The 12,486-nt window shown below is 30.9% G+C and overlaps 1 non-coding gene across 1 annotated transcript; it reads left to right on the forward strand.

Annotated features, from left to right (window-relative positions):
* The first annotated feature begins 11,506 nt into the window (after positions 1 to 11,506).
* On the forward strand, positions 11,507 to 11,578 carry TRNAE-UUC (transfer RNA glutamic acid (anticodon UUC)). Its single transcript has one exon. It is a non-coding gene; the product is annotated as a tRNA-Glu (tRNA).
* The last annotated feature ends 908 nt before the right edge of the window (positions 11,579 to 12,486 follow it).

The following is a 12,486-nucleotide window of genomic DNA, read 5'->3' on the forward strand; positions in this document are numbered from 1 at the left end:
GAAAATGGTGGTCTCTAGGGTTCCGTTTTCTCTTTCTCTCTCTACACTCTCACTCTGTTTTTTCTTTAGTTTTGTTTTGTTTTGTTTTCTCTCTCTGTTACTTGTTCTGGCTCAGACACTGTTCGGCGTCAGAGGAGGACGACGAAAGAAGGAAAAAAAATGAGTGTAGAAATTGAAAATGGGAAAAGGTGGTGGTGAACGCGAAATGACCAAAAAGGGCTTTCGTATTTTTTTATTTATTTATTTTTTTGCAAATTAATTTTATTTTAAAAAATAAAAAGTGATGCGATGTTGTATCGACAGAGATTTTTTTAAAATTTTTTAATCCTTCGTAAGTCGTGTGCCCCAAAATATTAATAAAACAATTAATTAATCGAATAATTAAAATAAGGAAAAGAAAGGTGTAGCCGGTGACGACGCGGGAAAGATGAAGAGTCGTTAAGGTTGATGTTAACGAGATTGAGACATCTTGCTACTTTAACGCGTAAAAGATCTTCTTAAATCATAATGAAATATTTATTTGAATTAATTATAATAAAGAGAATAGTGTCATTTTAATTTGAATTTATTTTTTTAATTTTTATTTCAATTGCAATTATTATAAGAACGTGTCCACCCAAATAAAAATTTTATCGATTAAAATGTGTGTGACTGAAATTTATAGAGTTCATAAAATCAAATAGACAAAAATTAGTGCCAGAAAATTTCAGCAGAACAGTATTGTTTGATATATAGTTTGGTGGGAATCTGGGGGTCCTTGTGTCTTTGCAACAAAACAAAACCAAGACCGTACCATTTTATTTGGAAGTTAGAGACAATGGTGACGACGCTTTGATACAACGTCGGAGCGGAATATACTATATATGCTAGAGTGCACGAATTTTTTTTTTTTTTTTTTTTATGAACATGTGAATATTATCATTCAATCTTTTGGACCACCTTATCTTCGGAGTACAGCTCAAATGTTACATCTTCATTGAAACATGTCCAATGACTCTAAAAATTTACTTTGACGAGAGTTTGAACTCATGACCAAAGTAAATCCGAATTCAATTGCCAATTGAGCTTCAGATTTTTTTTTAATAGCATGAATTAAATTATTTTTGCACATTTTTCATAAAATTACGTGAAATGTGCTTTTACATAATAGAAATTACCTGCAATTCCTCCTTAAGAGATGGGTGTCTCGTATGCTAAAGTGGTGAAGATGAATGAGATGTGTGGTTTGAGGAGGAGCTTGTTGAGATATATAGTCCCACATTGATTTAAAACTGTAAAACTGTACATCAATGTATCTTAAATAGAATAGGTTGTTACGGCTGTTACTAAACAGTCTGTTACCAAATAGTAAAACAACTTCCTAAAGATAAGTAACTACACCTAATTACAATAGGACTCAGTTATACATATCCTAACAAACTACAGGTTACAACATATCACAGCAAATCATAACAACATATAGAATCTTCTATTCCAACACTCCCCCTCAAGTTGGAGCATGAAGACATGAAATGCCTAACTTGGAAAGAACGGCAAGAAATGGAACACGACCAAGTGCTTTGGTGAAAATGTCTGCGAGTTGCAAATGAGAACGAACAAAAGTAGTTCGAATCGTCTTAGAAACCAACCTTTCCCGGACAAAATGGCAATCAATTTCAATGTGTTTAGTTCGCTCATGGAACACAGGATTTGCCGCGATATGTATAGCGGCTTGATTATCACAACATAATTCCATAGGATCATCATGGATAACATCAAGTGAAGCAAGAAAAGACTTCAACCATATCAATTATGCTGTCGCGGCAGCCATGGAGCGGTACTCAGCCTCTGCTGAGGAGCGTGAGACAGTGAGTTGCTTCTTTGTTTTCCAAGAAACAGGTGAGGTTCCAAGCATAATGAAGAACCCAGAAACTGACCGGCGAGTTAAAGGGCAGCTGGCCCAATCTGAATCACAGAAAGCATGAATTTTGAGATCACTTTTGGAAGAAAGGAGGATACCTTGGCCAGGATTCATTTTGATGTATCTTAGTACCCGAATGGCAGCCTCATAATGTGCTTCCTTTGGAGCTTGCATGAACTGTGAAAGAGTGTGCACTACATAACTCAAATCAGGACGAGTGATCGTAAGGTACACTAGCTTGCCGACAATTCTTCTATAGCGACCTGGATCATCATAGTCAGGTCCATCTGCCAGAGCTAAGCGATGATTCTGTTCAATTGGAAACTGAACCGGTTTACAATCCAACAAACCTGTTTCTTTGAGGATATCTAATGCATATTTTCGTTGGCACAAGAAGATACCCTCATTGCTACGGGCAACCTCGATGCCCAAAAAATATTTCAAGTGACCCAAATCTTTAATTTTAAAACACTTGTTAAGATAAATCCTAACCTCTTGACATGCTTGGGAATCATTGCCTGCCAACACCAAATCATCAACATAGACTAGTATGGTCAAGAAGGTAGAACCACGCTTCAAAGTGAACAAAGTGTGATCTGCTTCGGATTGAACAAAACCGTATTTAATAAGTGAGGAACTCAACTTTGCAAACCAATTCCTGGGAGATTGTCGTAAGCCATATAACGACCTTTGCAAACGACACACTTTTCTTCCTTGTCCTTGATTAAAGCCTGCCGGTATGCGCATATACACTTCTTCGTCCAGTTCTCCATTAAGAAACGCATTATGAACATCCATTTGGTGCAAGTACCAACCTTTTGCAGCTGCAACCGAGAGTAGAGTTCTAACACTCACCATTTTCGCTACAGGAGCGTAAGTTTCATGGAAATCTTCTCCTGGAACTTGATGATTACCTGCAATTACCAACCTTGCTTTGTAGCGCTCGATGCTACCATTGGAATGATATTTAATTTTATATACCATTTACATGGAAGGGCATGTTTGCCTGCAGGTAAATCAGTGATAGTCCACGTATTATTTTCTTCTAGTGCATGTATCTCCTGAGCCATAGCTTTACGCCAAACATCATTGGTCATTGCTTCTTTAAATGACCGAGGTTCACTACCTGCATCAATAGCAGCAACAAAAACTCGATGTTTTGAAGAAAAATTGTTAGTATTCACATAGTTGGCAATTGGATACCGTATACCTGAGGTGGAGCTAGAAGAGGTGAGACTGGGAGTGTATGTATGTGCCTCAATCAGATTACATTTGTAGTTACTCAAATAGGACGGAGGCCTTCGTGTGCGTGCTGGACGAAGAGAATCGTTTTGAGCTGATTCTGCACTTCTTTGCACAAGTTCGTGAGCTGAATCTTCATTCCTTTGTACGAGAGCAGGAGCTGGATCCTCACTCCTTTGCACTTGATCAGCATTTGATGTAGAATCTTCATTCGGCTCCCTTTCAGACTGATGGACACTCCCCCTATCTTCCAACTGCACTTCTGCCTCACAATCATTTGAAGTTGATTGAGATACTGGATTGGCAGAATCATTAGAATCTATTGGTATAAATGTAGGTAATGATGGGCTAGGTGTAGGCACACTTATAGCAACAAAAGGAAACTCATCTTCGTGGAAACTGACATCTCGTGACACAAAGAATTCCTTAGTATTAAGATCATACACTCTCCAACCTTTCTGCCCATGAGGATAACCAACAAAAAGTGGAATTAAAAAGTGGAATTAAAATAAAATAAAAAAAAGCACAAAAAGGTAAACCAAAAATGGGCCTGTGCAAGTTCCACGCTTCTAGCCTAAAGGGCTCTTGCGTGAGGGGGCGTGTTGAGATATATAGTCCCACATTGATTGGATGGGTAACTAATATGGCCTTTATAAGGCCTTGGGCACTCCCACCCCTTGAGCTAGCTTTTGGGGTGGTGACCTTAAGGTTCTTAATAGAGCTACTATAAAAGAGAATTTTTTTTTTTTTGTGATTTAAGATTTTATATTTCTGACCTACTCGATCGCTATATTCCACGCCACATTGTTCAAATGTTGACACAATGACCTAAGCAAGAGCATTGGTTAGTCTTTCATCATCATTGACGTTGTTTAAGGATTAATTTATATATCAGTGACCTTTAGTTGTATTGTAAATTTAAATTAATTTCAATAGAATTTGATAACCTCAAAGTTAAAGCCAAGGGTAAAGGTAGGCTTGTGATGCGATATGTTAACAGCCAATAGAAAATGAGGGGAGATTATTACAACTTTCGTATTACATATACGTTTCGCATAATAACTCTTTTAAAGAACTTTTATTAATACTAAAGTCTTAATGGTTGATTAATATTAGAAAAATGAACTTTTCTGTAATAACAAAAAGCACAATTAATCAAAAATGTAATTTTTAGCACGATTCGCCCCCCCCCCCCCCCCCCCCCCCCCCCCCCCCCCCCCCCCCCCCCTGAACATTAAGTTATCTTTAAAACCTTAAAATATCAGTAACGTTAATCTTCTCAATTGTCTCGGTATTACAGTTAACACTGCTGGATTCACAGTTGTTATCCATTCTGTTATTAAGTAATTATTAATTGAATTACTTCATAGCTTTCCAAAAAAGAATCACATTTCACATCACAATATACAGCAAATGCTTTAATAATCCAATATTTGATTCATCTTGTTTTCAGCAAGTTTTTGGCAATAGAATGTTAAAGTAGATGAAATAATGCTATGATCATGTTGAAAAAAGCTTTAATTCACAAACTTGTCAAAACAGTTGTGATCCATATAATAAAGCCAACGTGTACAGATATGATGGTAAACCCACATTTTCTGCCAATCATTAACCAAAATGGCACTTTATAATAAAATTAAATAAAAAGTTTGGTAATCAATAATCTCCCAGAAGTCACGCCCAACAACTATAAAACAACAAAATGTGTTTGAGAAGAAGTATCCTAAAAAAGGCTAAAAGTATATTCAATGAATACTTGAGTAACAAGGTTAAATAATTATGTAAAATGTTTATGTACATAATACGCACACGCCATGATCTGTACAAAAATATTATGTTTATTACTTCATACAAAAAAAATGATTATGTTTATTCGAAAAAATATTTATTATTTTTAAATGACACAGTTTTGTGTGATATTAAGGGAAATAACTGTATTTTGATGGATTTTTACTTTCTCTCTTCTCTACAATACTTTTTTTTTCTCTCCTCCTGATTTTATGGAGAAAAATATAAAAACTAACTAAATATGCAGCAAAATACTATCATTTCATTTAATATTATATATGGTTGTATTATTTAAAATGACAAATATTTTTTTCATATTTATTATTATAATATACAAGAATGCAACTATAGAATTAATGATACTACATTATCTTGAAAAAATGGCACACGGCAAATATTATGGCCTTGTTTGAATACTATTTTTAAAAATAATTTTTTTGTTTTCAGAAAAAAATTCATTTGAAAAGGCATGTTTTGTAAAAAGAATTCTAAAAATTATAACTGTTTTTTTTTTAGAATCAAATTTAAAGAATGTCTAAGGGCTTCTTGTTTGAAATCAGTTTTCAAAAATAATTTTTTGATTTTCAGAACAAAAAACTCCTTTAGTAAGAACTGTTTTGTTAAAAAAAAAATTTAAAAAACTGTAACTATTTTTTTATTTTTATAATCTAATTTAGAGAACATATATGGGTTATTTTTGTTTTCGATTTTAATTTTCAAAAAAAAAAACACAAAACATTTGTTTCCATAATTATTCTACAAAATAATTTTAAGAACAAAAAAAAAAACATAATCAAAGAGACCTGTTTGGTATACTCAATTGAGTAAGCACAAAAAATAGGAAGATAAGCTAATGCACTCTCTATGTATTCACGGGCGCTGCAGACAAGAAAGATATAAGCTTATGACTGCTAGTCACCTGAGGGTATTTTGGTCTGGATTGGCTTTTATCTTTTGTCATTTACCCAGCTAACCAAGGAAAACCATGTCGAAGAAGTCTTTCTAAACAGTGAATGGTGCTCGATTTCTACGGCCAAATCTGAAAAGCTATGCAAATAGAATAGATAAGAAAATTTTAAGAAACTGTCTACCAAACAAAGGTATCAACAATTGTCAAGTGGATTTGCATGGACAACTTTTAAGAAACCCCCAACCAAACAGCACATTTGAGTATTATTTTGAGAAAAGAGTTATTTGATTTTATTACTAACTAAAACTAGGAGGGGAGGAGGGAAACTTTATTTAGGAACCTTTTATTTTGGGTATGATAAGATATCTACGATAAGCAACATTAAATGTGAGAGTTAAGATGTAGAGGGTGCTGGTAATACAGAGCTGAAGCTGGTTGTTGGGCAATGTTTGTTATATGGAATTGTCATGCATGAACTCCAACTATCTTGGGTTATTATCTTGAGAAGGTTCTGATAGTGATATGATGAGATTCCAGCATTAAACTTGAAGGCTGTGTTGAATATACATGTCAAAAGCTGTAGCCATGACTGAGTGGATGAGAATTAGAGGGGCCTCTTGCTGAAATGGTTGCTTTCAGCTCAACGTTGATTTGAACTGACCTTGCTAGCTATTGATAAGATGTTACAGGTTGGAGATAATGTTACTTCCCAAAATCCAAATCCATAGCACTCAATTATAATTGTTGACACATCTTTAACTTTTTTTTTTGGGATGTTCTTATTTTAATTTTGGTATTATTATGCTTGTCTAGATTTTAATTTTCATAATGAATTGAATATATGAAATCAAAAGCAAAAAAAATATTTTTCCAAGGATTAAATGTTTTATTTTAAATTTAAACAACCACTTTTAATCACGAGCACAACTACTATTCACTCAGTGTAACATCCCTTAATAAATACTTTTGTAAGAAATATTACATGTTTTCTTATATATATGTTTTTGCTTTATGCATGTCAGTGAGAAATGAGAAAGAAAGAAGTTAATGTTGTTTAATTAATACACATTGATAATAATAACAGTAAAGAAAATTATATAAACATCCACCGATATTACTTTATATATATTGCTACGTCAGATATAAAAAGGAGTTATTTTACATAGGTCCTACAGTCTACTAAATATTATATCACTTCAGTTTACATCTTACATACTGTCATCACATAATTATACAATACAAAATTCTTATCCTAATCTAGCCTATAGGTATAGGTCTCCACACTATCAGCATAGAATATCGAAGCAGCTCCTTGATTTCCTACTACGATATAAAACTCCATACGGTCCTCATAAGAGTAAATATTGATACTCTATCCTTCACCTGCTAAGCTTAGAGTAGGCATTACGATTTTCTGGAAAGATTAATACAAAACAAACACACGTGAGAAAATTCTCAGTAATATTGAAGTTTTCTAACTATACCAATTTTCAGCTGTAATAACGGAAAATACCCTTCTCTCAGATATTTTAATAAAATGAAATAATATAATAAATAATACATTGTGTAATATTTAACTGAAGCTAAATAATTTCCCAACTTTGTGGTCTTCTGCATAGGAAAGATTTATTGTGGAGGAGCTCAAACCACGATAAGACGTCCCTTACCCTATAATCGTCTGAACCCAAACTCTGTGGTTCAGTTCTTAACAGTCTTCATCAGTTAAATTTACACATTCTCTTCATACTTATTTGGTACCAAATAATAACCCAAATTAACAATCAGAAAACAAATTTAAGAGAAAATAAAGAAACCGTAAAAGAATGAAATCAAAAACTAATCTACTGTAACAAGTAAATTCAAAGAATATTAAAAGAGAAAAACAAAACGACAATAGCATAAAAATTCATATCGTTTGAAAATAAGAAAAATGAGAGAATATATAAAGAAAAGAGTTCGGTAAGATGACAGAAGTATTAAACTTAAATATCGTTTTCCCAAAATGATTGAAAAGAACACGAGAGAATGTTTTTAAACCTCTTAATATTACCTTCTGCGTCGTTACTGCCTCGTCGCTTTCCTTCTTTCTTTTTCTTTCTTTCTCTCTCTCTTTTTTCACTGGTCTCTTTTTTTCTTTCTTCGACGTATATATATATATATAAAAGAGACTGCTTACGTTTGAGTCAGATTCGTTAGATTTGAACGAACTAGTTAAATTGTAACTAAGTAATGACTGCTATTGAGATAATAACTAACCACGTAATACGTTTCTAGAAAGATTCTCGTAAACGTTTATCAGATGGTTCCACGTTACCTATTTACGTTTTATTTAATTTCCGCAATATATTTATACATATTCTTATTTTTTATCAATTATTATATTATTATTAGTATTATTTATTTTATTATTAATATATTATATATTATATACATTTATCTTAATATTTAATTACTTATTTCTTTTTATTATTATTATTATTATTATTATTATTATACATATACGTAAACACATATATAGACGTTCATGCGCTTTGCGTAAAAATTTACGCGAACAGCGCCACTATTAGGCGCCACTTTGGAGCAAAATGCGCCATTTTAGCGCTACTTGCGTCGGCCCTATATTATTATTATTATTATTTTTCTACTTTGGCTCTTGGCGCTGATGGTGTCAATTAATTTTTTATTTTATTTATTTTTTATTTTTTATTTTTTTATTTATTTTATTTATTTTTATTTTTTTAATATTACACTTACAAATATATATTTTAAAATTTAATGGAAGATTTTAACTTGATATTTTTCTTGCTTTGGGGGTTTAATAATTTAAATCTAAACATTGTACTTTTTTCCTTCTGCGTAACGTTTAACATAGTATCACAATTATATACATACATATACACATTTCTGCTTATAACTAGGTAAGTAGGTATACCAATAATTGTGTTTGTAAACCGATTTTAGAGAGTGACCAACTGACCATGCTATTTATATTTTTAACATATGTGAAAATAATCTTTTCATTTTGATTATTTAACAAATAATTCGTGTAATTTTAATTTTTAAAATTAATCAAATTTAAAATAATTTAATTATTAGAATTGTGTCTCTCATTAATAACCGGATACAATTGTTTTATAAAACTATTTTTATCATATTTAAACTTAACAAATTTAATATAGGGATTAACAATTACGTCTCTGTATAACATTACCTTACGTCAAATTAATATAAACTTTTTTGTAAAATAAGAAAATCGAAAAATAAAATAAAATAATAATGATATTCGTCAATATAAAATACACAATAACAATCGACGTTCTGTGTATACGTGGAAGAGGCAACGATAGAAAACTTACTGTATGTTTGGATTTTTTTTTTTAATTAGAAGCTAGTTATAAGCATAAGTTAAGTCAAATAGATTTTGAAAGAGGGAAAAATATTTCTTTGGTAACTTGAGATAAGTTTATCTCTGGCCAACCCAAAACTACGTCGTTTTGTTTATTTATTTTCTTATATTAATTGATTCATCTTTGAATGATTATAATTTTTTTTCTCTCTTCTTTTATCATCATTGATCCATCTTTGTACGATTATGATTTAGTAGTCGGAGATAAAATTATGAAAAACTCTTTTTTTATAATGAAGAAAAAAGTTAAAAGCTCCTAGGAGAAACTTTTTTTTAGCTCTTATATACTTTTCTTAAATTGTGTGTTTTTTTAAAAAATGAAGAGCTAAAAAAATAGAAAGAGATAATTTTCTTGAAATATATGCTTTTAAATTTAAATTTTTCTGTAATTATCAAACAGCTTTTAGTTTTATTTTTTAATTTTAGCTTATAAATAGCTTCTAGTTAAAAAAAAAAAACGATCCAAACATGTAAAAAAAAAACAAAACCTGTCCTGAGAATCAGAATAAAATTTATTTTGCCCAAACATTCTTTTTTTTCTTTTATTGATCAGCAAAAGAACATTGAAGTATCTTCTTTTGGTCACTATGGTGTTTGCCCTCAAATAGCCCATCAAGGAATCAACATTCAACAAACAACAACCATACGTTACGGCATTATTGTTTACCTTTGTTTCGTTTTTTTAAGATAATATATTATATAAAATAAATGAAAAATTCTACATGTTTTTTTTTTATTTAATCAAATATATTTTCAAATTTATAAATATTATATTAAATCCTTTTACATAACATATTACGAGTTGCCGTAGTTCTTATGCTTTAAAATGAATTCTAATAATTTCACTCTCCTAAGATTCAAAGAGTTATTCTTTCTCGCAACTAAAAGATTCAAAGATGTTTCCAAAAAATAAAAATAAAAATAAAAAATTCAAAGATGTTTCACAGGTGACCAATGACATGCCATTAAGCTCTATGTCACGAGGGTGGTTTTGTCATTTGGATCAAATGATTATTTTTGCCAGTAGTGTATTACTGTTTAAGAGGATTTGAAATCAAGAAATCATAAGTTAGATAGGGTCCACTGCCAATTACCAAATCCAATGAAAGGAGGGGCTAAGTGGGTCCTCCTGTCGTTTACTTTATATTGAGTCACGTCTACTAAAGCTCGTATTCGTAGATTCATCATTCTTGCACTTAATACTAATCAATTTTCTTTATTTAATAATGCAAATACTAATCAATACTACTTCACTAGCCCTATCCCTTGTACTTATAGCACTGCAGAATACATTTTAATCTATTGTGTGGACCTCTGACCAGTGTTAATTTCATTTACCATGGTACGTATTAAACATAACAAAATGTAACTTCAAGAATTATTTATAGTTAATTTATGAAACTCAATATTTATAAGATTTGTATATTCAATATTATCCTGTTTATTTAATCTTTTTTTTTTCTTTTTTTGAAGGAACAGCATTATTCCTTTTGGAATTGTTCATAAACAACATTAAATATACATAAATAATACAAGTTAGGTTGGCAGTGTTTAAACTTTGTTGGGGATCTTGGCCTCCATAGTTTGATGCTTAACAACTTTATGAATTGTGAGTTCAAGTTCCGTTTCACTTTCAAATAAGGGTTTGGTGTTTGTTATTTTAAATGATATAAGTTATGTCATTTTAAGAGAGAGATAAACACAGAAAAACGAAAATCATGAAAGAGAGAAAGTGGATGATTTTTTTTAATTTAAAATTCAAATTTTCTGTGTCTGTATCTCTCTTAAAATGACATAACTTTCTGTCATTTAAAATAACAAACACTTTTTCTTTCAAATAATGTATAAAATGCTTTTTTGTTTTTGTTAAAGCAAAAACATTCAACTTTTTTTAAGCAATATTTTATTTTTCTTTTTTCTTTTTTAAAAAAAATCTGTTGGGGAACATTTTAAAGACATTATTAACGGAGAACAGATTATGATGACTTGACTAACGGCCCTGTTTTGCGCAATATTATAGCAAATAGCAATAAAATGATTGAATGGTTATTCATGCCACTTTTAAATATGAGGAAATCTCTTGGTCAACCATGGTGGTTCGAGAGTGGGATAGCAGTCATAACACTTTATTTGAGTCTTCGACACAACACTTAGTTGAAAAAAAGCACAGCCGTGATATAAAAAACAGCACTTTTTTTTTATATCCAAAAACAAAATGCTACAAGTAATTATAAATAATAAATGCTAATTCAACACATCTTCCATTGTCGTCCAGCGGTTAGGATATCTGGCTTTCACCCAGGAGACCCGGGTTCGATTCCCGGCAATGGAAGCTTTTTGCTTAAAAAGTTGAAACAATTCAATTTTACCGTTTGATGGCTGATAATTTTTAATGAAGATTATTTGTTATGAAGATCATTTATTAGCTAGCACAAAAAAAAAAAAAAAAAAAAAAAAATCATCTATTAGCTTGAAAAATATCATACTATGAATATCAGAATACAATTGTTAATTCTTATGCTGAAAAATGAAAAGGCATTTTGGTAAATTATTTTATTCTCAGAATTAATTCTACAGAGAAGATAATGAATTTTAAGAGGTATATTTATTTTATTTTTTTAATTAGAAGAATTAATAGATCTATTTAATTATTATAAAATATTTATATTCACACGTTAAAAATAGTTTTATTTTATCATATGTTGATACTAACAACAAACAACTTTGACAAAAAACATAAATTATTATGAACATTTTATTTTATAACTATACACGCGTCCATGACTTTAATCATTGTCGGTGGTGCTGGTACTGATAATAAATTCAGAACTTTTTTTTTTTTCTGAATGGACATCACTATACATATCTTTCCACCATGGCTTCTCGGACTTGACTTATTCTTCAATTATTTTTGCCATGATATCAGCATTTGGATATTGAGAATGTTGCCGGATTCTATGTGTATTTTTTTCATACACATAAATATTATTTTTAAACTTATATTTTTTAATATTCTTTCAAAATAAATTCTTTTATCGTCTATTCTATCAAAATTTAAAAAGACCCGTTATATTATATGTATATATATATAAATAAAAGACCCATTATCATTCGTAAGTGAAAACAATGTGACTGGTTAACTGCTAAACGCATACCATATCCCATGCGATACGGCCCAATATCCCTTTCGTTACAGCCCAGGTCTAATATAAGAATATAAAATACTAAGTTCGTTTCCTT

The sequence above is a fragment of the Gastrolobium bilobum genome, unplaced genomic scaffold (assembly GCF_033153095.1).
Source record: "Gastrolobium bilobum isolate Gb01-03AN ecotype WA unplaced genomic scaffold, APGP_CSIRO_Gbil_v1 utg15456, whole genome shotgun sequence".
Classification (NCBI taxonomy): domain Eukaryota; kingdom Viridiplantae; phylum Streptophyta; class Magnoliopsida; order Fabales; family Fabaceae; genus Gastrolobium; species Gastrolobium bilobum.